Source organism: Phalangium opilio, unplaced genomic scaffold, assembly GCF_054372755.1.
Source record: "Phalangium opilio isolate 3A_F unplaced genomic scaffold, DU_Popi_V2 ptg001170l_1, whole genome shotgun sequence".
NCBI classification, from domain to species: Eukaryota; Metazoa; Arthropoda; class Arachnida; order Opiliones; family Phalangiidae; genus Phalangium; species Phalangium opilio.
The window spans coordinates 12,458,272-12,472,443 of NW_028324255.1; the positions used below are offsets into that span (position 1 = coordinate 12,458,272).

The window sequence follows — 14,172 nt, forward strand, 5'->3', positions numbered from 1 at the left end:
AAAGGTGCTTACATTATTTCTAAGAATGGAAAGCTTTCTTAGAAATTACCAAATACAATTGTTAAGAACAGTAATATTTATTCAAAAAATAAAAACATTTTGTAATACAATACATCAGAGCTGTGCTAATTAGCTGACAACTAATTGAATTAGAATTAGCAATTAGGGAAATATTTATGAACTAATTAATTAGCCAATTAGCAATTAGACATAGAAACTAATTCAATTCAATTAGAAATTAGGCATTTATTTATCAAACTAATTAATTAGAATTACTAATTTCTAATTAATTACTTGTCTAATTAAGGTAAAAAAGAGACCATAAGTAAACATAAAAGTTTAAAAGTGCCCATGGATTTAGTACTTTGGTAATGCAAAGTTTAATGTTTTAATGTCATTGAAAAACGGGTACGGAAGCCATGAATTATTCTCGAAAAATGAGACAAGCCTCGAGCCTTCCGTCATGTTAAAATTTGTCTCATTTCTTCATTTTCTTCCCACAGTTCCTATAATGGACCCCTGAGTAGTAAATACATGCGCACTGCTATTAATTCCAGTAGGTAAAACAGTGGAAATTTCGAAATGGGGCAGTTGCGAACTACGAAATTTTCTACTAGTACTAGTATTCTCTCATGTTTGAGGAGCTGAAAAATTTAGAGTAGCACTAAGGTTTCCTCATCGATATAATAAGGCTTTTTCATATTCAAATAGATGAATCAAGAGTTAATTCCTCGATTTTTTTACAACAAATTGGCGTAAAAGATTAATTGAAAATTCAATTAGCTAATTAGTTAATCCTAAATCTAATTAAATTTTAATTAGATAATTACCTTTCCGATTCATACTAATTAATTAGAATTACTTCTCAATTAGCACTAAGGTAATTAAAATACAATTACCATTTTCAATTAGTAAATTTTGCTAATTAATTAGAAATTCAATTAGCTAACTAATTAATTAGCACAGCTCTGCAATACATTTAGTAAATGTTCTTTCCAAGTTTGCTAAGTACTCTTAACTATAATCCATTTTATTATTCCTAGTGATTACTACGTTGATATCGGATTAAATAGCTCTTCCGTGCGCTGCTATAATCACAGTGATCACATTTGAAGGGTTTTTCACCACTGTGAGTGCGTTGATGTCTGATCAAATGAAACTTCTGGTTGCTGCCATAATCACACAGATCACATTTGAAGGATTTTTCACCACTGTGAATGCGTTGATGATTGATCAAAATTTTCTTCTGCACGCACGCATAGTCACACTGATCACATTTGAAGGGCTTTTCACCACTGTGAACGCGTTGATGCCTCAACAAATCATCTTTCCGTGTGAAAGAGTAATCACACTGATTACATTTGAAAGGTTTTTCACCACTGTGAGTGAATTGATGTCTGATCAATTGATTCTTCAGCGTGCACGCATGTTCAAATTGATCACATTTGAAGGGTTTTTCACCACTATGCAGGGCCGGATTAAGGGGGGCCAGGGGACACTGGTCCCCGGGCGCAAGGCCTGGTGGGGGCGCATTGAGTTTAACTATTCCCCCTTAGGGACATTTGCTGTTCCGTTTTTTCCGACTTAAGGGGGCGCACACTATCTCGGCCCCCGGGTGCAAAATTGCTTAAACCGGCCGTGCTACTATGAGTGCGTTTGTGTATGATCAAAACATTCTACCTCGCAGTTGCATTGTCACACTGATTACATTTGAAGGGTTTTTCACCACTGTGAATGCGTTGATGAGTGATCAAATTATTCTTCTGCGTGTACGCATTGTCACACTGATTACATTTGAAGGGTTTTTCACCACTGTGAATGCGTTGATGTCTGAACAAACCATTCTTCCTCGCACTTACATAGTCACATTGATTACATTTGAAGGGTTTTTCACCACTGTGAACGCGTTGATGCATTATTAAATTACTCTTGTGAGTGCAGGCATAATCACACTGATCACATTTGAAGGGTTTTTCTTCACGGTGAATGCGCTGATGGACGTTTAAATGAAAGCTCTGCGAGATGGCATATTCACATTGATCACACTTGAAGGGTTTTTCACCACTGTGAATGCGTTTGTGTATGATCAAAACATTCTTCCGCGTACTTGAATATTCACATTGATCACACTTGAAGGGTTTTTCACCACTGTGAATGCGTTTGTGTATGTTCAAAACATTCTTCCGCGTACTTGCATAGTCACACTGATCACATTTGAAGGGTTTTTCACCACTGTGAATGCGTTCATGTGTGGTCAAATCACTCTTACACGTACTTGCATAGTCACACTGATCACATTTGAAGGGTTTTTCACCACTGTGAATGCGTTGATGTCTGAACAAATCATTCTTCCACGTACTTGCATAATCACACTGATCGCATTTGAAGCGTTTTTCTTTGGTATTCTTTCGAATGTCAAGTTCAAGATCCCTTTCATATTCAGGTGAATATTTGTATCGAGTTGAACATTTTTTCTTGGATTTTCCTACAGAAAAGAAATAAATTAAAACCTCAAATGACATCATAATAACGCTTCAAAAACATTGTACTGTTCAAAAGCAATTGATAAAACAAGTTATGCTTAGGCTTAAAGAGACACAAAGACAAAGAAAACAAGATCGTAAACAAAAATAATCACTGTCCGAGTCGAACAGCGGTCTCCAAAGACTTGACCTTACCTAACCTAATGCATACCTTCAGAACGTGGCAAAAATATGATGAAAAAAACTGTAAAAAAAAGACTTATAAAACAGATTCTATATTTATTTGTTTGATTTATATTAAACGTAAACCTAGGAGGTGCACGAATCTATGACTGTTCAATATATTTGCAGTGATGTCAACGGTTTTGATCAAGGAGGAGGAATGGAAGTTTTCCTCCTGATTAGATTAGTTAAACTTAAAGAACCGTCAGAGTCACTATTTAGAAACAACGCAAGTCTGCTTTATGCCTTTAGATGTTTAGCATGTGCGAATTTTAATTTCGATCAAGCAAAAGTAGAGACAAATAAATATTAATGAGATTCGCACATTACATTATCTAAAGAATAAATGTTTAAACAGAAATACATAAATTTCTTACACTTGGGATCATTAAGAGGACATAGACTCCATACTAATATCTGATTGAAGGTAAGAGTAAGGGCTTACAACTTTGCTAAACCGCCCGCTCCTCCTTCCTCGCGTTAAATTGGCTATTAATTCGTTGTTTACTCGTTCACACAACGCAAAGATAACTTGTTTACAATCGGGTCTATAGCTACGTATATGTCACTTAGCTTCTAACATCAAATACATTAAATGTGACGTCAGGGGTAAGTGTTTCTACATCTCTTCCCCTTTATTTCAATAAGAAGGGTCCAGAAAATGGCGAGTTGAAGATCTTTGAATTTCAGGTGTTACTGATATCGACCCTGCAGCTTCGTCGAATTCGGAAATTAACTAATTGTGACTGTGTATGTCATAAAGAACAAACTTCATTCCACGTTAGAACTTTGCGTAATACAGTCTTATACAGAATGCGAACTTTCCCATAATAAACGTACAAAAAATACACCTGACAATATGAACAGCAATATTCTGACATTAAACCTCCGTAGGTGCATGATAACACCTACAAAGTAGTGAACAAAACACAAGCAACGGTAAATTTAAGCTTAGCGATAATTTTGCAATCTCCTGTTTCTGCTGAGACCAACTAGCACAAGAAGTGACGACAACGATGAAGTTATTAAAGAAGCAAATTAAGATTCAAAGCAGAAACATGTTAATCAATTATTGTGGTAAAAATATCATTATTTCTAGCGAAGAAAGCATTACTGATATATCATTTTCAATATTAAATATTGTTAATGAATATATTCGTTGTTATATTCAATATTGTTCGTGAAGATTTTACAAAGAACTAACACAAACATAGTATCACTGCCAGTTCCCGTTAAGACGTTAGGCTAGTTACATTCCACAATTTTGTAATACCACATAGCCCGTCCGGTGACTATTCAGTAACGATAGGTTTTTACTATTTTTCAACGAACGAAAACTTTTTCTTAGCGAGTATCTACTACAGTTGTCAAGAACCGTAATGTGTAAAACGAAAATGAAACCACGTTGCGCAATTAACACATTTTGAAATGGTTCTTTAAAAGTTCTAAATTGCTGAGTAATCCGCTTAATTAGTCCATATGATTATAACGTTGATGTCTGATCAAATTACTCTTCCTCGCACCTGCATAGTCACACTGATCACATTTAAAGGATTTTTCACCACTGTGAATGAGTTGATGTCTGATCAAATTACTTATACGATTACTACCATAGTCGTACTGATCTAATTTCAAGGGTTTTTCACCATTGTGAACGCGTTGATGCATTATTAAACTACTCTTGTGAGTGCTGGCATAATCACACTGATCACATTTGAAGGGTTTTTCTTCACGGTGAATGCGCTGATGGACGTTCAAATGACAGCTCTGCGAGCTGGCATATTCACATTGATCGCATTTGAAGGGTTTTTCACCACTGTGAATGCGTTTGTGTATGATCAAAACATTCTTCCGCGTACTTGCATATTCACATTGATCACACTTGAAGGGTTTTTCACCACTGTGATTGCGTTTGTGTATGATGAAAACATTCTTCCGCGTACTTGCATAGTCACACTGATCACATTTGAAGGGTTTTTCACCACTGTGAATGCGTTCATGTGTGATCAAATCACTCTTACACGTACTTGCAAAATCACACTGATCACATTTGAAGGGTTTTTCACCACTGTGAATGCGTTGATGTCTGAACAAATCATTCTTCCGCGTACTTGCATAGTCACACTGATCACATTTGAAGTGTTTTTCACCACTGTGAAAGAGTTGATGTCTGATCAAATGAAACTTCTTCTTGCTGCCATAATCACACTGATCACATTTGAAGGGTTTTTCATCACTGTGAATGCGGCGATGTCTGAACAAATCATTCTTCCACGTACTTGCATAGTCACACTGATCACATTTGAAGCGTTTTTCTTTGGTATCCTTTCGAATGCCAAGTTCAAGATCCCTTCCATATTCAAGTGAATATTTGTATCGAGTTGAACATTTTTTCTGGGATTTTCCCACAGAAAAGAAATAAATTAAAACCTCAAATGATATCATAAAACACGCATCAAAAACATTGTACTGTTCAAAAGCAATTGATAAAACAGGTTATTTTTAGGCTTAAGGAGACACAAAGACAAAGAAAACAAGTTCGTAAACAAAAATAATCAATGTCCGAGTCGAACAGCGGTCGCCAAAGACATGACCTTACCTAACCTAATACATACTTTGAGAACGTGGAAAAAATATACAAGTTGGGAAAACCAAAATATTACCTCTCCGAGTCAAGAGGTCTACTACTACAAACTTATTCTACAGGGCCGGTAGGCCCTTGTAGATATGACTTGATACTCTTTTGTAACGTTAAATCAAAATTCACATGCTTTTACCAATTTTCCTATGGAGATTAACATGGGGTTTTTCGTGATATTTAACCACCTCTAACTGAAAAACTAGAGCGAAGCTACTTTTCGGAATACTCTTAATTTAACAATTAAGTATTCAGGGTGTGCGATCGGCTAGTCTTATCAGAAACAATTAAGTCTAAGTATGTTAATTTTAGTTAATTACAGAAGTACTTATTTCGACCATCGTGATTGGACATAATAATAATGCTAGAGCTCTTCGAAAACTCAAAATAACCAAGTATCTATGGTGTAGTGGTTATCACGTCCGATTTACACTCGGAATGTCCCAGGTTCGAGCCCTGGTAGATACATGACTTGACTATCGTTATTGGACACAATAATAAGCTAGATCTCTTCGAAAACTCAAAATAACCAAGTATTCATTGTGTAGTGGTTATCACGTCCACTTTACACGCGGAAGGTCCCGGGTTCGAGCCCTGATAGATACATGTTTTGACCATCGTGATTGGACATAATAATAAGCTAGATCTCTTAGGAATCTCAGTATTACCAGGTATGTGTAGTGTAGTGGTTATCTCGTCCGCCTAACACGCGGAAGGTGCAACGTTTGGGCCCTGCTAGATACATGTTTTGACCATCGTAATTGGACATAATAATAAGCGGTAAAGAAAACATAATTACTCAAAATTTAACTACATTAAGACTGAAGCGACAGATATTATATAAAAACGTCTTGGTTTGGACCAAGGCCGAAAAAACAAACGATATGTGTGAGGTTTATCAATTGCCTGAAGTTTCAGATATTGAATTTTTTTCTAGTTATTTTTATACACTGAATCCTTAATCAATATTTAATTCAATCTACTGATTTTACTGTTAATCGACCTAGTCCCTCTAAATTAATTGAAAAAATTACATATCTACGCTTTTTCAAGAACAATTACATTTTCCGAAAACATTTTATCATGAAATTAATTATTTTGAAGGGATTTCGTGTCGATACTCACTAACTTGTGAGCATCTTTACCGACATAGTTTTAATTGTTGCTGGCTTGACAAATTTTCAAGTTTGCACCAAAAGAAGTTTAAATCTGTTTTAAGTTGTTGATAAGACTGTCGTTTAGAGTGAATGTCGTCTACTTAAGACAAAGCAACAAAGCTTATCCTGTGTGGTAAAGGGTAAAGATCACATAAACAGAAATACTTCTCAGACTTGTTATATTCATTTCCCGCGGAAATAATATGGTTAAACAAATCATTCATTACTAGTTATGCCAAGAAGGTCACATTTAACTCCGACACCCCCTCCCTTCCTCTATTTTCCCAATATATGGCATTTTATAATCACCAGTGGTTTCAGTGTATGGGTCATCTGAGGCGTCGCAACACACTCAGCCAATATTACCATAGACTGAGTTATGACCAAGAAATTCTTAAGTACGGAAAAGGAAGTTCCAGTGCAACTTTACCATCAAAGAGGCGACAATAGAAATGTAGCATTTCGATATACGAAATTAAATGTATAAATTCGCGCAACACCCTTGTTTGGCATCCACGATCAAATATTTACATTTTCCATTCGAGTTATGCCAAAGTTCGCTTGCTTGTTTTAGACATCCAGTAGAACATTTCAAATATTCAATACTGTATCCTCAACATGATAAATTAATTTCACGATAGAATGTTTTCGGAAAATGTAATTGTTCTTGAAAAAGCGTAGATATGTAATTTTTTCAATTAATTTAGAGGGACTAGGTCGATTAACAGTAAAATCAGTTGATTGAATTAAATATTGATTAAGGATTGAGTGTATAAAAATAACTAGAAAAAATTTCAATATCTGAACTTCAGTCAATTGATAAACCTCACACATATCGTTTGTTTTTTCGGCCTTGGTCCAAACCAAGACGTTTTTATATAATTTACCTAGATATGGAATTATTTCTCTTTTTTGAAGTAAAAATTTACGAAACATTGAAGCAGTATTCCAAGCATAGCGAATATACAGTAAAGCAGACGACATTTTATATCCAATAAGGATAAATCTTGGACACATGGAAATCAGTCAATGGGGAAAAGAACAGGAAATGAAGTCTAAGCTTCAGCTGTTTACCGTATATTCTGTTAGCTACATTTACAACTAACTTGCAGTGTAAACACTATCGTCTCGTCTCACCTCAACAATATCCTTAGTTTGCCTACATGAATGTTAACGTTAAATAACACCAAAGCTAAATTGTAGCTAGACGCACTAATAGTCAATGCGCACCATAAAGAGAATAAAAAGTCTGTAGCTACTACCCGTTTACCATTAGCCCTTTTACTAACCTAATTGCCACCATGAACTTTTCTTCTATTATAAAATCTTAACCTGATTATTTAATAGTGTATTTAACTTTCGGCTCACTCTGAACCGTTGATGTCTCTTCATTTCAGACACGAAAATCAAAGCCCAAAGTTTATTGCACCTCAGGCCTGAATTATTTACTATTTGTTTCACTAAGCACCCGCCGGAATCTAGGACTTAGTTTTCTTCATGATATCACTAAACCAAGGATTATCCTACATACAGATGTAGTATAGCTTAAGTAATTTATCAAAACTGTCTTTGTACACAAAGACGCGAAAAAGTAAGAGATAAGTGTAGAAAATTAATTGTTTGAAGTAACAGATATTCAAATTTTCATTTTTGAAGACGTGATTATAAAACATCAATTATTTGAAAAAATTTCTTATCTTAGTTTTTTTCACCAAAATTCCTTAAGTAAAATATTTTATCCTTAAACATGTGCATCATTTTAAAAATAGAAAACGTATGCATTTTATTTTCTTTTTAAAATTTAGAGTTAGTTTGAGTATTCGGGCCTATAAGGAGAATAAAATGGGCAGAAAATTGTTGATAGCAGACAAAATAAAACAAGCATGAAAACTTAACAAAACGTGTTCGTTTATTTTAAAGATTTCGAGGTTTCAAAAATTGACGTGTTGTATATCTCTCAAAGCTACAGATCCTTTTGACTCTAATAACTACATCACAGTCAAAGGGCGAATGTAATTTTCGGTTCGCAATATTTTCAATTTTGAAATATAAAAATAAATACTAGCTCTATTTTTCAGATATCCGAGTATTTGAACTTCCTCGAAGCAAATGTTTCTCGAAAATAAACAGTAGTATCAAGGTAGTTTCTCTGAAAATTTTGTGAAAAAAACTAAGATAAGAAATTTTTTCAAATAATTGATGTTTTATAATCACGTCTTCAAAAATGAAAATTTGAATATCTGTTACTTCAAACAATTAATTTTCTACACTTATCTCTTACTTTTTCGCGCTTTGTGTACAAAGACAGTTTTGATAAATATCTGTCACTTCAGTCTTAATATGAATTAAAACTGTTTAGAAACTAGTATTTTAAAACGTATACTGAAAAGCAGGCGCTCCATTTAAGTCTTGTGGTGTGGCCAGATATTTAAAAACCTTTCTTTATAGAATGTCTGCGTGTAAAGTAAAAAAAAATATCCCGACGAGCTGATGGGCGATGCCGAGTGCCTTCGCTCCTAGGATGCTACAAAAATATTAGTCGACTCAGTAAAATGTACCCATACTTGATGGAAGTTCTTACTACACTCAAGCGATGCCGCGGGTAACAGCTAGTCTCCCATAATTTCCTGTAAATAAATTGTAAATTTCCTATTTTCCTATAACTATTACAAGGTTATTTGTGGTAACCCTGAGTGCACAAACATATTTCGTAGATAACATAGACTTATGAAAACACATGTCATATAATTGTGTACAAACAGATCCCGTAGACTTGTGCACAAACAGATCCGTTAGAATTGTGCACAAACAGATCCCTTAGAATTGTGCACAAACAGATACCTTAGAATTGAACACAAACTGATGTCATAGACTTGCGCACAAAATGATGTCATAGACTTACGCACAAACAGATGTCATAAATTTGTGCAAAAAGAGATGTTATATACCTGTACACAAAAAGATTCCATGGACCTCTGCACAAAAACATTCCATACCCCTATGCTCAAAAATATGCTCAAGAATATCTCGTAAACCAGTGCACAAAAATACTGCATATCCATTTGCACAAAAATATCCCGTATCCATTTGCAGAAAAATGTTGTTTAGACCTGTGCACAAACAAATGCAGTGGCCTTTGCAAAGACAGATTCCTTAGACCTCTGCACAAACCGATTCAGTAGGCTTGTGCACAAAAATATTCCGTAGACCTGTGCACAAAAATATTCCGTAGACCTGTGCACAAAAATATTCCGTAGACCTGTGCACAAACAGATACCGTAGACATGTGCACAAACAGATACCGTAGACATGTGCACAAACAGATACCGTAGACATGTGCACAAACAGATTCCGGATACTTGGACATAAACGGAAGTCACAGGGTTGTGCACAAACAGATGTCATAGACTTGCACAAAAAATACATCATAGACTTGCGCAATAAGAGATGTCAAGGATATGTGCACATCAGATTCCACGGACTAGTGCACAAACAGAAGTCTTAGACTTGTTTACAAACAGAAGTCATAGACCTGTTTCCATAAAGATTCCATACCCATTTGCACAAAACAATTTCATACCCATTTGCACGAAACGATTCCATACCCATTTGCACAAAACGATTCCATAGACCTGTGCACAAAAATATTCCATAGACCTGGGCCCAAAGAGATTCCATAAAACTGTGCACAAAAGATTCCCTAGACCTGTGCTCAAAAAATTATGCCGTAGGCCTGTGCACAAACAGATGCCGTAGACCTGTAAGGAAACAGATTCCGTAAACCTGTGCACAAACAGATGCCGTAGGCCTGTGTACAAACAGATTCCGGAGATCTGTGCACAGATTCCGTAGCCATGTGCACAAACAAATTGCGTAGACTTGTGGAAGTCACAGGCTTGTGCACAACAGATGTCATAGACATGTTCAAACCAGATTCCATAGTTTTGTGCACAAACAGAAGTCATAGACATGTGCACAAAAACATTCTATAGACTTGTGCACATCAAGTTTCCATAGACCTGTGCACAAAAGATTTCATGAAGATGTGCACAAAATATTTCATGGAACTGTGCACAAAACATTATATATACTTGTGCACATAAAGATTCCATAGACCTGCGCGCTAAAGATTCCATAGACCTGTGTACATAAAGATTTCATACCCATAGCACAAAACTATTCCATAACCATTTGCACAGAAATATTTCCTAGACCTGCGCACAAAACATTTCATAAAACTGTGCTGTGCACAAAAAGATTCCATTGACCTATGCACAAAATATTCTATTGGCTTTTGTATAAACATGTGACATAGACCTGTGTACAAAAATATTCCATGGACCTGTGCACAAAAACATGCCTTGGACCTGTTCAGAAACATTCCATACCCCTATATGCTCAAAAATATTCCACACCCATTTGCACAAACATTTTCCGTAGACCCGTGCACAAACAGATGCCGTAGACTAGCGCATAAGCATATTCCATAGATTTGCGCACAAATATATTACGTAGACTCGTGCACAAATAGATTCCACAGACTTGTACACAAACAGAAGTCACACGGTTTTGCACAATCCGATGTTATAGACTTGTGCACAAACAGATGTCATATGCTTGTGTAAAAAACTGATTTCATAGACTTCCTCAAAATGAGATGTCATCGACATTTGCACAAGATATTCCGTAGACTTGTGCACATAAAGATTCTTCAGACTTGTGCACAAACATATTTTGTAGACCTGTACACACAGATACCATGGACTTGTGCAAAAATAGATGTCAAATATTTGTGCAAAAACACATACCTTAGACTTTTGCACAAACTGATGCCATAGACTTGTGCACAATCATATGTCCTAGACCGGTGTACAAAACATTCTATAGATTAGTGCACAAACATGAGTCATATACCTGTACACAAAAATATTCCACGGACTTCTGCACAAAAACATTCCATATACCTGTACACAAAAAAATCCATGGACCTCTGCACAAAAACATTCCATATCCCTATGCTCAAAAATGTTCCTTACCCATTTGCACAAAAATATCACGTTCACCTGTGCACAAAACTATCACGTACACCTGTGCACAAAAATATTCGGTATCCATTTTCACAAAATTATTCCGTACACCTGTGCACAAAAATATTCCAAATCCATTTTCACCATAATATTCCATACACCTATACACAAAAATATTCCGTACACCTGTGCACAAAAATATTCCGTACTATTGTGCATAAAAATATTCCGTACACCAATGCATAAAAATATTTCGTACACTTGTGCACAAATAGAATCACAGGCTTGTGCACAAAGAAATGTCGGAGACTCGCGCAAAAAGAGATGTTATAGACATGTGCACATCAGATTCCATAGAGTTATGCACAAACATTTTCAATGCCCCTATGCTCAAACAGATTTCAAACCCTTATGCTCAAAAAGATTACATACCCATTTGCACAAAAATGATACGTAGACCCGTGCTCAAAAATATTCCGTAGACCTTTGCTCAGACAGAAGTCACTCGCGTGTGCACAAACAGATGTCATAGACTTGTGCACAAAGAGATGTTACAGACTTGTGCACAAAGAGATGTTATAGACTTGTTCACAAGCAGGTGTTATAGAATTGATCACAAGCAGGTGTTATAGAATTGATCACAAACAGGTGTTATAGACTTGTTCACAAACAGATGATTTAGACTTGTGCACAAACAGATGCTTTAGACTTGTGCACAAACAGATGTTTTAGTCTTGTGCACAACAGATGTCATAGACATGTTCAAACCAGATTCCATAGTTTTGTGCACAAACAGAAGTCATAGACATGTGCACAAAAACATTCTATAGACTTGTGCACATCAAGTTTCCATAGACCTGTGCACAAAAGATTTCATGAAGATGTGCACAAAATATTTCATGGAACTGTGCACAAAACATTATATATGCTTGTGCACATAAAGATTCCATAGACCTGCGCGCTAAAGATTCCATAGACCTGTGTACATAAAGATTTCATACCCATAGCACAAAACTATTCCATAACCATTTGCACAGAAATATTTCCTAGACCTGCGCACAAAACATTTCATAAAACTGTGCTGTGCACAAAAAGATTCCATTGACCTATGCACAAAATATTCTATTGGCTTTTGTATAAACATGTGACATAGACCTGTGTACAAAAATATTCCATGGACCTGTGCACAAAAACATGCCTTGGACCTGTTCAGAAACATTCCATACCCCTATATGCTCAAAAATATTCCACACCCATTTGCACAAACATTTTCCGTAGACCCGTGCACAAACAGATGCCGTAGACTAGCGCATAAGCATATTCCATAGATTTGCGCACAAATATATTACGTAGACTCGTGCACAAATAGATTCCACAGACTTGTACACAAACAGAAGTCACACGGTTTTGCACAATCCGATGTTATAGACTTGTGCACAAACAGATGTCATATGCTTGTGTAAAAAACTGATTTCATAGACTTCCTCAAAATGAGATGTCATCGACATTTGCACAAGATATTCCGTAGACTTGTGCACATAAAGATTCTTCAGACTTGTGCACATAAAGATTCTTCAGACTTGTGCACAAACATATTTTGTAGACCTGTACACACAGATACCATGGACTTGTGCAAAAATAGATGTCAAATATTTGTGCAAAAACACATACCTTAGACTTTTGCACAAACTGATGCCATAGACTTGTGCACAATCATATGTCCTAGACCGGTGTACAAAACATTCTATAGATTAGTGCACAAACATGAGTCATATACCTGTACACAAAAATATTCCACGGACTTCTGCACAAAAACATTCCATATACCTGTACACAAAAAAATCCATGGACCTCTGCACAAAAACATTCCATATCCCTATGCTCAAAAATGTTCCTTACCCATTTGCACAAAAATATCACGTTCACCTGTGCACAAAACTATCACGTACACCTGTGCACAAAAATATTCGGTATCCATTTTCACAAAATTATTCCGTACACCTGTGCACAAAAATATTCCAAATCCATTTTCACCATAATATTCCATACACCTATACACAAAAATATTCCGTACACCTGTGCACAAAAATATTCCGTACTATTGTGCATAAAAATATTCCGTACACCAATGCATAAAAATATTTCGTACACTTGTGCACAAATAGAATCACAGGCTTGTGCACAAAGAAATGTCGGAGACTCGCGCAAAAAGAGATGTTATAGACATGTGCACATCAGATTCCATAGAGTTATGCACAAACATTTTCAATGCCCCTATGCTCAAACAGATTTCAAACCCTTATGCTCAAAAAGATTACATACCCATTTGCACAAAAATGATACGTAGACCCGTGCTCAAAAATATTCCGTAGACCTTTGCTCAGACAGAAGTCACTCGCGTGTGCACAAACAGATGTCATAGACTTGTGCACAAAGAGATGTTACAGACTTGTGCACAAAGAGATGTTATAGACTTGTTCACAAGCAGGTGTTATAGAATTGATCACAAGCAGGTGTTATAGAATTGATCACAAACAGGTGTTATAGACTTGTTCACAAACAGATGATTTAGACTTGTGCACAAACAGATGCTTTAGACTTGTGCACAAACAGATGTTTTAGTCTTGTGCACAAACAGATGTTTT

The 14,172-nt window shown here is 35.9% G+C and overlaps 1 non-coding gene across 1 annotated transcript; it reads left to right on the forward strand.

The window, feature by feature from the left end:
- Nucleotides 1-5,738: 5,738 nt before the first annotated feature.
- On the forward strand, nt 5,739-5,811 carry TRNAV-UAC (transfer RNA valine (anticodon UAC)). The gene has a single exon. It is a non-coding gene; the product is annotated as a tRNA-Val (tRNA).
- The last annotated feature ends 8,361 nt before the right edge of the window (nt 5,812-14,172 follow it).